Source organism: Anthonomus grandis, chromosome 10, assembly GCF_022605725.1.
Source record: "Anthonomus grandis grandis chromosome 10, icAntGran1.3, whole genome shotgun sequence".
Lineage (NCBI taxonomy): Eukaryota > Metazoa > Arthropoda > Insecta > Coleoptera > Curculionidae > Anthonomus > Anthonomus grandis.
The window spans coordinates 1129796-1144003 of NC_065555.1; the positions used below are offsets into that span (position 1 = coordinate 1129796).

Consider the following 14208-nt stretch of genomic DNA (forward strand, 5'->3'; position numbering starts at 1 on the left):
GAAGACATGAACTCAGACGTTTTCGAGGACTATTTTGGTGAAATGATAAAATTTCTTCCGGCTAATTCGGTGGTGGTTATGGATAACGCAAGCTATCATTCACGGCGAATAGAGAAGACGCCAACTTCAAGTTGGAGAAAGCAAGAAATTATCGATTGGCTGACTGCAAAAGGTATTGCGTTTGAAGCAAATTTGATAAAAAAAGAACTGCTGGCAATAGCAAACTTACACAAAACTCGTTTCATGAAATACGCCGTGGAAGATATAGCCGAAAAATATAATATAACTGTACTGCGCTTACCGCCATATCATTGCGAACTAAATCCTATAGAACTGATATGGGCGCAGGTAAAAGGATTTGTAGCAAGACAAAACACGACTTTTAAAATGAAAGATGTTAAGCTACTGTTTGATCAAGCCATTACGGAAGCGACACCAGAGAATTGGCGAAAAGCAGTCCAGCATGTAATTAAGCAAGAGGACAAAATGTGGGATCTTGACAACCTCATCGATCAGACAGTCGATCCTTTAATTATAATGTCAAGAGGTGATGACAGTTCGTCAGATGACGAAGAAGACTACAATCTATTATAATTTAAAATTGTTATACACTGTTCAAAAAGTGCCAGATTCAAAAGTGACATTTTCAACTGTTTTACTCTACATATTATGTTCAATAAATTTGTGAAAAAAATATATTATTCCATTTAAACAAAAGTAACTTTCTAAAATAAAATAGCATTTAAGTACATTAATTATAAGGTAAAAAACAAGTCCCAGTTGCACGCCTTTGGCGAACCGTTTTCAATGTTTATCAGTGGGTAACAATGGGCAAAACTCATAAATTGACCCAAAACCGGGTGGCACTACCTGCAATCAACGAAAAGAAAGAATTTTACATTGAAACTAATACCCAACTAAGGTAGTGGCATAAAATATTGGTGGATCACCAGGTACCACTTTTGCATACCTAATGAGGTTTTATTGCTCTACACACTTCTGAAATAGAGTATAGTTACTTTATAAGAAATCACTTAAAAAAATGTTGGACATGCACTGGTTTGCCCCTCGATGATTAATTATCAAGAGTTTGGTTTAATACGGGCTAAAGAAAAACGAAAAATGGCGAATTCTAGTAACCATCAAAAGTTTATTCGAGTTGTAGAATTTTAGAAAGAAGCTATTTTCTTTATTCTAGGCACTTTTTGTAAATTATTGACAATTTTCAAAAAAACTTTTTTTTAAATAAAAAACTGAAATAGGTATTCAATCACACTAACTCAGGATTTTGAGTACAATTTTCAAAACCCTTTTTAAGTCCGATTTTTGAAACGAACAATGAGGATCATTTCCCACCTTTCCATTTATAACCCCCGATGATTCATAAAACCCTTGATAGGAAACCAACAAAGAAAAAAGAGTGAAATAGTATATACTTTCATCAAGGGGGTAAGGGTTTGTACCACATGCTTAAACCACCCTTCTTATGTCAAGTGCAGCAGTTAATACGGCGGTGGTCCCTTATAATAAAAAAAAGCTTTTTGGGTGGCTTCTTATTGAGTTCGACTTGAAACAGTGGGATTAGGTTGTTTTATAGGCATAATTGGGATTTCCTGGTTTCACCTTTGAGGGCTCCAGTTTCACGGGGAGTTAAGTCATTATTGTTTTTAGGGTTTCCACTTTCATCTCACTCACTAATGTCATACTATGGTTTTGGAAATAAGAGGAGGGGAAGGAAAAAAGATTATATTAAGGAAATGGCTAATACAGAGGGAGAAATGTATATAATAATAATAATAATGTATTTATTTAGCTTGAGCTACAAAAGGTAATACATAATATATTACATATTTAAAAAAAAAACTTAAAAATTTAAATCAATCAATATAAAAAAATGCAAATAAATTCATGGTTTCATTATTAAGTTACAAGGAAAAAAACAAAAAAAGAGACAAGATAAGATAAAGAATGTTGTAACATTTTTAAATAGCGTTAGCGAAGATTAATATAGTTCAGCAAATATAGTTTTACAAGGTTGTTAAATTTTAAAGATTTATTACCATTAAAGTAAAAAAAGTAAAGTGTTTCTCCACTTTTGGCCGGTAGTGTATATATGGGCTGCTTTTCCTACAAAAACAAGGATTTTGAAAAAAAAAAACAGTAATAATTTTACTAATTGCTCTCATAACGCGAAAACTAGTCAGAATCTAAAATTGAAAATTTATACAGGGTGTTTCAGAACTATGGGATCAAACTTCTAGGGTTTGTTCAGTGCAACAGTAGAGTCCATTCGAATATAGGAACCCCAGTCCGGAAATGCATCACTACGCCACTACGGCCCTAAGACGCGTTAAAATTTATAAAAAAAACATTTATTACCTAAATAGGATCTGCTGCATTTATTTTTACCTTTTGTACATGATACCATAACAACAATTGTTTAAAATCGACGCTTATCAATGTCAATTCTCAATGTCATATTTAAAAATTTTATAGCTAATGGAAAACTTTACCAATCAAGTCTGTCAACGTATTGGCAGTGATTGAATATTTAATTGGGCCATACCTGCTACCGGAACGGTTAACAGGACCTATTTATCTGCGTTTCTTGGAGGAAGTTCTCTCAGAACTCCTTGAAAATGTTCCACTAAACGTTAGACAGCAAATTAATGTGGTTTCAGCATGATGGAGCGCCTGGCTCACTTTGCAGTACAAGTACGCGAGTATTTGGCTCAGCGGTTTGGGCACCGTTGGATTGCCAGAGGTGGAGCAGTTTTTTGGCCTCCTAGGTCACCCGATTTAACGTCGCTCGATTTTCTCTTGTGGGGACATGTAAAGTCTTTAGTCTACGAAACTCCAGTAGAATCAGAGCTAGACTCAATTGGACGAATAAAAGCAGCATTTGAAACCATTCAAAAACGGATTAAATTTTTAGTGTATTCCGCCGAAATCATGTGCGGCGTTTAAATCGGTGTATTGAGGTTGGAGGAAGACATTTTGAACAATTGTTGTGATGGTATCGTATACAAAAGGTAAAAATAAATGCAGCAGATCCTATTTAGGTAATTAATGTTGTTTATAAATTTTAACGCGTCTTAGGTCCGTAGTGGCGTAGTGACGCATTTCCGGACATGGGTTCCTATACTCAAATGGATTCTTCTGTTGCACTGAACAACCCCTAGAAGTCTGATCCCATAGTTCTGAAACACCCTGTACAGCTATTCCGTGAATAATTTGACTTCAGAATTTACATTCCAGGCATTTTGAAATTATGGACGTTGTAAAAATTGACAATAAGATGAGGCAATCAATAACGACGATAAACTATCATTGTAAGCAATCAATAATATTGACAAACTAGTATAGAGGGTAAATTAATACCTACCTTTAAAATTTACTCAATAGTATGTCAACCTTATTTATTAAAATTCATCTAAATTTAATGAATTTACGCCAATATCGTCGTCAATATCACGAAGTGGTGTAACTAATTTTTTGTCACTTTTCAGGAGATGCTTTTAAAGTTTTTCACGACCTTTGCTTCAATGCTAACGCAAATTCATTACAGCCACGGTGTTTCGTTTTGGACAGTAGTTATATATGTATAAGTACTATTTATTCATGATAACCAAAACGCATATTAGATTTTATACTTTAAGTTATTTAGCAAAAAAATAGATACGCCAGTTTGTGAAATTGATAAAAAAAAAGAAATTGAAAAAAAAATTTTTTTTCCCTTTCTTTTTTCTTTTGCATCTTCACGTAGTTTTTTCTTTTGGGTATAATATTGTTAATATTATCTTATAAATATTCATTTAACGATTTATAGATTTGAGGAAAGTCTATCTCTAGTACTTCTAGATTTAATTACTGGTGTAAAACACTAAAATGAAAATCTTTATTTTTGTTTTGAATTGAAGGAATATATACTGTATGTATTTTTTTTGAAGCATTGGGCAGCATGAAATAAACTTATCGATTGTGGGGAGAAAGAGGAGAGAACTGATTGGGGTCATACAGGATTGTTTATAATTCTGCTGTTAGGTAATATTATTAGTAGATTTTGGTATAGACAAATATTGTTGAGCCTTTTTAATACTATTAATTCTTTCTAATTTTGTTTGTGTGAGGGGCAGCTGATTACAAAGGTATACATATAGATACATATATATATATATATATTTTTTTTTTTTGTTGATTGATTTTTATATGTGAGTCGAGACATTATTATATTATTGTGTATTTCTAGCAGCGGCGATATGTTTTTTATTTTTTTATTTTTAAGATATCATTGAACTGACAATGAAGATTGCACATTTAAATGTCCGGTCCATATTACTGGATTTCATGATTTTTCCCTTTTAGTCCAACAAAACAACTTCGACATAGTCATGGTAACTGAGAGTTGGTTAACGCCTAATACAAATCTTGAAATATTTAATATAGCTGGTTTTAAAGCCATTCGTAAAGATAGAGAGCATGGTAGAGGAGGTGGAATCTTAGCATATATTAAAAATACTATTCCCTATAATAAAATAGACTTTGATATTCAAGTAAGTAATTCTCTTGAGCATTTATTTATAAAGTTAAAAAATCGCAATCAAAAGTACTGTATTGGAGTCTGCTACAGACCACCTAAGTCTAATATAACATCATTTGTATCAGACATTGATAATATTATGTCTTACATATGTACAAATTTTGATAATGTTATTTGTGTTGGTGACTTTAATGTAAATTTTTTTAACATTCCTAATCCAATTCTTACGTGCTTGGAAACATACAATTTAATACAAATTATTAATGAACCTACTCGTATAGCATCCACTTCAAGTACCTTGGTTGATCCTATTTTTATTTCTAAGTCATTGAGTCTCAAAGATTGTGGAACAGTTAATGCAGATCTAATTTCCGATCATAGACTTACATACTGTGAAATTTGTGCTCCTAAAATTAAAGTCACCCCAAAAATGTTAAATTACCGTTGTTTTAATACCTTCAATTATCAAGACTTTCTTAAAGACTTTCAGTCTTTGGAATGGCACTCTATAATAACAGAGAACAACATTGATGTTAAAATTAATATTTTAAATAGCTTTATCTTAACATTGTTTGATAAGCATGCTCCACTAAAAACACGAAAAATCACAAAACCAAAAGCTGAATGGTTGACACCCAATTTAAGAATGCTTATTAGTGACAAAAATAAAGCATTACAAACTTTTAAATCCACAAAAAGCATTCAAAATTGGAACAACTATAAACAACTTAGAAATTTATGTGTTACTATGATTCGCCGGGAAAAACAAAACTATTTAAATCATATTACATCACAAAATAATAGCAATAAAACCTGGTTAACACTTCGAAATTTAGACGTACATTTTTCTGATACTACAAAAAAAGATTTACCACCTCATGTTTCTGATCCTAATGCAATTAATGCTTATTTTGCACAATTTTTTCAAATCGTTAATAATAACTGTGACAACAAAATAAATTTTTATGACACAAACGTTTTTAGTGCAGCTAACCACTTTTCATTTGAGTTAACCGATGCTGCGGAAGTTAATAAAATATTACATAATTTAAAAAAGAATAGCTCGGGAGATGACGTTATTTCTCTTAGAATGCTTAAATATTGTAGCTCGTACATTGATATTTTCCTGGTTCATATAATCAATTGTTGTTTTGAGCAAAATTATTTTCCACTTGCATGGAAAAGTGCCATTGGAATCCCACTAGCAAAAATTTCAAATCCTAATGATTTTTCCAATTTGCGTATCATAAGTATTTTACCTACAGCGTCTAAAATTTTTGAAAAAATTATCTATAAACAAATTTATGACTATTTCCTATCTAAACATTTATTGCCAAATAATCAATGTGGATTTAGGGCAGGATTAAGTGCATCTACAGCGCTTACTAAAGTAACAAATGACATTTTTGAAAATTCGGATCGCAGCAATGTCACAGTGTTAGCCCTGCTTGATTATTCCAAAGCATTTGATACAATTAACCATAAACTTTTAATATCTAAGCTAAAATACTTTGGGTTTTCTGCCGACTCAGTATTCTTAATAAAATCATATTTATCCAATAGATATCAAAAAGTTCGGTACTATAATGAGTCTTCTAGCAAGCTGGATATTTTATCTGGTGTTCCACAAGGGTCTATTTTGGGACCCTTGCTTTTCATAATTTACACTGCTGATATTTTATTGTCCTTAAAAAACTGTCATGTAATGGCTTATGCTGATGACACGCAGCTTTACATTTCTTTTCATCCCAATGAGCTTAACGCTGCATCTGCTCACTTAAATGAAGACTTAGAATTGCTAAGTAAGATCTCGTTTGAACATAACCTTAACTTAAATTCAAAAAAATCAAACCTTATGGTCTTTGGTAACAAGAACGCGGTAGAAATAGTCAAATTAAATATGAATATTTGCGTAAATAACAACAAACTGCCCTTTGTAGAGGTAGCCCGTAATCTTGGTATTATTATTGATTCCCAATTACGTTTTAATTCTCATGTGGAGATGTTAAGACGTAAGGCTTTCTCGAGGCTAAAGATTCTGTTTACAAATAGACACTTTTTAAATTTTAAACTTAGAAAAATGTTAACCGAATCTCTTGTTCTTTCAAATTTTAATTATTGTGATTTTATCTATTTTCCATGCCTTGACTCGCTTCACAAAAATATGCTTCAAGTAATGCAAAATGCTTGCGCTCGTCTAATTTTTGATCTTAAAAAACGCGATCACATCTCTCAAAAAATAATTGATTTAAAATGGTTAAGAATGGATAATATTTGGAAACATCACTTAAGTAATTTTACATATAAACTTTTATCTAATCAAGATCGAAATTTTAATATCTTGCGTACCATTTTTAAAACAAGACGTTCTGCTCACTCTGCCAATATAAGATATAAGTTAAAGTTTTCAATGCCACAATTTCGAACTGCTCTCTATACTAGATCTTTTTCTTATAATGCAATTAGCTTGATTAACTCACTTCCTGACGAATTTCGACTTTTCAATTTTAATAAATTTAAATTTAAAGTAAAAAATTATCTTTTAGATACACAAAATCGTCCAGTGAATTTATGATCTGATTTATTTTTGTTCTTTTTTTTGTATCTTTAAGACGCTTCTCGCTGCTGCTTCATAGATCGTTCAGAACTGTATATGGGTCTCCCCTCACATTGATACTGGAAGTGGTGTATTGAATGGCTCTGTTATGTTTTTGTTTGTAATATGGCTAACAGTTTAGGGATTGATTCTCTTTTTTTCTTCTCTTACTTTTAGTAAGCATAGGTACATGCACATGGTTAAGTAGAATAGCATTTATTTGCTAGACTTCGCCATTCCTGTACTATTTAAATTACATTATTTTGTATATTATTATTTGTTAAAAAAAAAAAAAAAAATTGTAACTTTGTTTGACTTATTAAAGACCTTATTTATTTATTTATTTATTTATATAATTTGATAAGACAAAACTTGATTTACGTCTCTGAACATCTAGGTACGTTACCATAGATAAAAGAGACACCGCATAATTAAAATGACAAATATACTTTATTTTATTAATCAACTTATATGAAAACATAAAAAGCGACAAAATAAGTAAACATTGTGCTTAAAGAAACTAAACCAAAATGTTTAATAAAGGTATTATTATAAAAATAAATGAGAAAAAGTAATTTTTAGATCTAAATACACACATAACATAAAAAAAAACATTATAAACTCAGGTTAATAAAAATCTAATTTAAATACGTTGATATAATAAAAGAAACCATACGTAATAATAACGGGCTGGGTTTAGGACTCACTCTAAGGGTGTTTATGGCGTGCTAAATGGATGACGGGATGAAAAGATCACCTGCGCGCAAGATGGCAGCTGATATTGCGCTATGGGCAGAATCTTCTTCATTCTGCCCATGAAATGATTCAAAGAAACGTAATGAAACCTCTTCTATGTTCGAAAAGTTAGCAACTGCATACAAAAGCATTGCAGCAACGACAGAATTTTTATTTTGCCCGTTGCATCCATCTGAAAACAAGGCTACTGACTTACTGAATAGTTTTTTTAGAGGCGTATTTTTGTAGAGCAATATATACACATAAACTGATTTCCGACGCACCTCTTTGGCTACTTAGCTCACTCCAAATGAAACAATGACATTCCTTTGAAGCGATATCGTAAAAAGTAAAGTTATAGTTTGCTAAACGTCGTTTATAAAATAGAGCATTTTCTTTTGACTGTGGCAAGTAAATTACCTGCTGAAGATCAAAGCTTGCACATCCTATAGTGCTATCTCCAGCTAACACCTTCTCTTTAGTGATCTTTTTAAGTTCCCTTACTTTAGTCTTTTCTGCAACATGTCTATTAAACTTATCCATTATCTTCTCTTTTAAAGCTGGATCTCCTTTTCTGTAGGACAAATATAACGAGCACTGGTCCTTTTTTGGCCGGTGGAAAGACAAATTTAAAGATCTAAACACCTTACGATACAAATCAATTGAAGGTTTTTCTTCATTTGGACTTAATTCTTCAAGAAACATATTGTACATCTTGGATACCGTTAATTCGGGGTGGAGATATTCCCTGCTAGAACTAGCACGAACATAGTGAGCTTCTACCTTGGGAAATCTTTGGATGTGATTTAAAATTGTAGTTCGAAGGATATTATCACCAAAGTATATAGATTTCAACAAGTAGAATCACTTCTTTGATCGCCTCAAAATGCCGCCTTTTTTTATAAGCGGTTGTAAATCACTTGTAAACTACGCCGGCACCCCTCGCATGACAGGATACAAGTCCGTCCACAAAGTTTACATTAGAAATGCGTTTACGGGGGGCAATAAGGAAAGTATTAAGTTTAATAATATTATTGGGTAAAATCAAGGTTTTTTTATTTTAAAATATTTTGATGAGTTTTGACGCTTATTCATTGTGACACATTAAATAAACAACAACTAGGTAATAGGTAATATATTTGTGTATGCATCCAGTCGCCATTTTTTCTTTGCTTTTATTTCTTTTTATAATACTAATAAAACGCTTAAATTTGAGTCAAAACCTTAGGAATGTTGTTAAGAAAACTAGAATCCCCTAAAAACCCTTTAATCTTAATAAAGTTGTACCTAATATAAAGGGTGTAAACCTAAATGTATACCTTAATTGCCGACTGGTTAAGCTGAATTTATACAGACAAATAGAATAAAATAAGGCCTTATTTGACATTAATGCATTTTTAAACAGCAAAATAAAAAAAAACATAAGAAATAAGGAATTACCAATCACATGCCAGGTATATTTCAAGAAATTGACCAATTACATACCAGGTAAATTTTATCTCTTTGTCTTTCAATGGGTTTTCTGACCAAAAACGCCGTGCATACTTTCGTTTTCAAATAAAAATAAAATATTAGTTGCATTTTGGTCAACTTCTTATTTTATTTTGCTGTATAAATGCCTTATGGGGGTTTGTGTAAATTGAACTCTTATTTTAGTCTTATTTTATTCAATCCAGCATTATTATTCTCAATAATAAAAACGTAGGGTTGTACCGATTATCTTTATTTTTTGATTGACCTGGTTACTTAAGAGGAATCATTTGGTTCAGACACTTAATTTAGACACCCTTTATTTAATCCTTTACTTGTTTTGGGATTTTCCCAAAATCCACTTTACTTACTATGTAGGTATGTAGAAACCTGGACGGTTATTCTACCTGGATGTTTATTAGAATGACGTTTATTTCTACCTGGATGTTTACTACCATTTATTATTAAATGGAATATTAATTTGTTGAATCACAGTTGGCTGATCAAAACACATGTAATTAGTGGGAAACTGCAAAAAGAAAATAAAAAGACTTTTTTGTCTTCGAGACTGCTTGGTAGTTTTGGTAGCCGTTTCCAGAACTTCAATATGGCGATCAATAAATTCACGTTGGGATGCCAAATTCCATTTCAAATTTCCATCACTCCTAGGAAAACAAAAATATGCAAGTATTGACGAGAAAATTCTGAGATAAGCCGAAAAGTGTAAGTCGACATCGACATTTAATCAATTTCACAAAGTGGCTTAACTGAGATACGCCTTAGAATGACCAGTAATATGGAGAATTCTAAATTTTACAAAGAGGCGTAACTTAAGTTAAGTCTGTTTGTAAAATTGTACCTTATAATAAATCTAGATACGCCTGTCAGTTAATATGCTCAGAACGTAGAAAGGATCGAGTTATGCCACTTCGTGATATTGACGACGACATCTGCCCAAATTTAAAATGTCATTGTAGATGTTTGTATCTTTTTTGTTCTAATTATCGGGATCTAGCTAATCCGTATTCTTATAATTTACTATATACATCAAACGGAAAAACTGTGGTATATTTTTCAGTTTTGTAATTTGTCATGTTATTTATCAAACTTTTTGTTTACAGAATAATCAATTAGGCAAACTATACAAGGTACTTTCAATACAGCAACCAAATTACGTAATTAGTTTAACAACGTCAATCAATGTTGTTTTAAAGAATCTTTAGGATATTTGACTCAAAACTGTAATAACGTGATTCGACTAATTGTCAAAAATTTAATATAAATGTTTTGGAATTATTAAAAAGAAAAATAACGTGTTAGCTTACATTGATAACATCACTTTATACAGAATATACTATTGATTCAATTATACGTTTTTTATTTGGCTTCATAGTGACACTAAAAAAAATAGTGGTATTTAAATGACATTTAAATTATATTTGAATTATCACATTTATTTCAATGAATATAATATTTAGTGAATTTAAATGGTTTCTTTTTTCTGTATACATATAAGCGATCATTGTTTTATTCGTGGATGACGTCACTTGAAGTCTATTTTTTTTTTTATTTCATTAAAATTTAAAATTTTTAATTTAATAAAAATACAATAATTTAATCAAAAAGTTCTAAAATTTAAAAATTTTTCGTTTTTAATTTTAGAATTGTATTAAAATTAAAAATTTCTCAATTTTTTTAAAACCAAAGTCTACTTTTTGTGACAAAAAACAGCTCCAAAGTTTAAACTTTTTTGTTTAAAGAATTTAAATTTAAAAACCATCTTTATATTCTATATTTTCTTTATATTCATCTTTATATTCCAGAAAAAAAACTGGCAAAAATTTTGCAATTAATACAAAATTCAATTGTCTTCAATTGTCTGATTCTAATGAGACCATCCAGAAGATCGTACTTCTTATAGTTCCCGAGATATTGACAATTTTGAGGCCCCAAAAAATCGTCAAAAATGGGTAATTTCGAAACTTCTAAAGTTCTGTTTAAAACCCACTAAAACCAGTGTTTTCATAATCTATGGGATAAGAACAAGCTTAGAGTGTAGTCGAGTCAAACTCGGAAAAATTACTTTTGGTGAAGAAATTTTCATACCTGGATATAATATATAATATTTAACTGAAATTTATTGGTATCTTTTTATAGACCGCCTTACAAATAACAATAATTTAAAATCTGGGAGATCCGTGGGTAAATATTTAAACAATTATATGAAAATAATACTTTGTCTATCTACTTTTGGCCACTACTGTACACCGTGACACTGCCTTTATCAGTTCATGAAAAGCCTTAGCCCTTGCCTTGCGAATAGCCAAACAGGCAATTAAATGTTGCTTTTTTTGCCCGTCTGCACAGGATTGTATCGCAGATCTAGTTCTTAAACAGTAGCAACAAAGTATCACAAGCCGGTGAACCGAAACCCAAGTTAAATTTTCTTGAGAAGATTTTTGAAAAAAATTTGTCTTTTTAACCCTAAAGGCTGGTGGCGCTGCCAAGCAGTAAAATGGACATAATGCGAAATGAAGCGGTTAAAAGTCAGGACATAATGCGGTTTGATGCGTATAACAGATTTTGCCTTTAATTTACTATGGGACAAAATTCGATTTGCTACATTCTCTAAGTTATAAAATTCCAAATTCTATTTAAAAGTGCTGTAGGGCCTAAGTTCTCACCAAAACCAATTATTCTTACAATCTATGCTAAGAACACGATACTATGATACGAACAAGCTCAAAATGTAGTTGATTTAAATTGAAAAAAAATTTTTTTCGAAAAAATTTCCATGCCCCCGCTAAATGAAAGAAGATTGCGACTAAACCACGACTTCGATCTACAGAATTCCAACGGCTTCTTCATGCTTTCAGTTGTCTGATTCTAATGAGGCCATCCAGAAGTTCGTACTTCTTATAGTTCCCGAGATATTGACAATTTTGAGGTGCCAAAAATGGGTAATTTCGAAACTTCTAAAGTTCTGCTTAAAACCCACTAAAACCAGTGTTTTCATAATCTATGGGATAAGAACAAGCTGAGAGTGTAGTCGAGTCAAACTCGGAAAAATTACTTTTGGTGAAGAAATTTTCATACCTGGAACTAGTCTAAAGCGTCAACAATTGTACCACAAACCTAACAGTACCTTTTTTCTAGCAAAGAAGCTTATATATGAAGGGCTAGCTACTATTATAGCTATGGGAATTCTTCATATATGAAGAATTCCCATAGCTTCAAAATTGCCTGAGCTAGACTCGGATTTACGAGAGTTGGACCAAGGAGATGTTGAGACAGGAATTTTTAATTTTTTCCAGAAAAATTTCACTTTAATCCATGATAATTCAAAAACTATTCCAGGCATTTTTATGAGGTTTTCACTCAAAATTGAAGCAATTCCTTGCAAACAATTTCATATATAAAGAATTCCTGTAGCTTCAAAATTGCCTGAGCTAGACTCGGATTTACGAGAGTTGGACCAAGGAGATGTTGAGACAGGAATTTTCAATTTTTTCCAGAAAAATTTCACTTTAATCCATGATAATTCAAAAACTATTCCAGGCATTTTTATGAGGTTTTCACTCAAAATTGAAGCAATTCCTTGCAAACAATTTCATATATAAAGAATTCCTGTAGCTTCAAAATTGCCTGAGCTAGACTCGGATTTACGAGAGTTGGACCAAGGAGATGTTGAGACAGGAATTTTCAATTTTTTCCAGAAAAATTTCACTTTAATCCATGATAATTCAAAAACTGTTCCAGGCATTTTTATGAGGTTTTCACTCAAAATTGAAGCAATTCCTTGCAAACAATTTCATATATAAAGAATTCCTGTAGCTTCAAAATTGCCTGAGCTAGACTCGGATTTACGAGAGTTGGACCAAGGAGATGTTGAGACAGGAATTTTCAATTTTTTTCAGGAAAATTTCACTTTAATCCATGATAATTCAAAAACTATTCCAGGCATTTTTATGAGGTTTTCACTCAAAATTGAAGCAATTCCTTGCCAACAGTTTCATATATAAAGAATTCCTGTAGCTTCAAAATTGCCTGAGCTAGACTCGGATTTACGAGAGTTGGACCAAGGAGATGTTGAGACAGGAATTTTCAATTTTTTCCAGAAAAATTTCACTTTAATCCATGATAATTCAAAAACTATTCCAGGCATTTTTATGAGGTTTTCACTCAAAATTGAAGCAATTCCTTGCAAACAATTTCATATATAAAGAATTCCTGTAGCTTCAAAATTGCCTGAGCTATACTCGGATTTACGAGAGTTGGACCAAGGAGATGTTGAGACAGGAATTTTCAATTTTTTCCAGAAAAATTTCACTTTAATCCATGATAATTCAAAAACTATTCCAGGCATTTTTATGAGGTTTTCACTCAAAATTGAAGCAATTCCTTGCAAACAATTTCATATATAAAGAATTCCTGTAGCTTCAAAATTGCCTGAGCTAGACTCGGATTTACGAGAGTTGGACCAAGGAGATGTTGAGACAGGAATTTTCAATTTTTTCCAGAAAAATTTCACTTTAATCCATGATAATTCAAAAACTATTCCAGGCATTTTTATGAGGTTTTCACTCAAAATTGAAGCAATTCCTTGCAAACAATTTCATATATAAAGAATTCCTGTAGCTTCAAAATTGCCTGAGCTATACTCGGATTTACGAGAGTTGGACCAAGGAGATGTTGAGACAGGAATTTTCAATTTTTTTCAGAAAAATTTCACTTTAATCCATGATAATTCAAAAACTATTCCAGGCATTTTTATAGGGTTTTCACTTAAAATTGAAGCAATTCCTTGCCAACAGTTTCATATATAAAGAATTCCTGTAGCTTCAAAATTGCCTGAGCTAGACTCGGA

General features: G+C 31.6%; 1 protein-coding gene and 1 long non-coding RNA gene across 6 annotated transcripts in view; one reads left to right on the forward strand and one right to left on the reverse strand.

Annotated features, from left to right (window-relative positions):
- LOC126741626 (brother of CDO-like) overlaps positions 1-14208 on the forward strand; it is an 87763-nt gene that overhangs the window by 38758 nt on the left and 34797 nt on the right. The window lies entirely within an intron of this gene.
- Positions 1792-3645, reverse strand: LOC126741636 (uncharacterized). Its single transcript, XR_007662241.1, has 2 exons — positions 3386-3645; positions 1792-2127 (listed from the first exon to the last, which is right to left on the reverse strand). It is a non-coding gene; the product is annotated as an uncharacterized LOC126741636 (long non-coding RNA).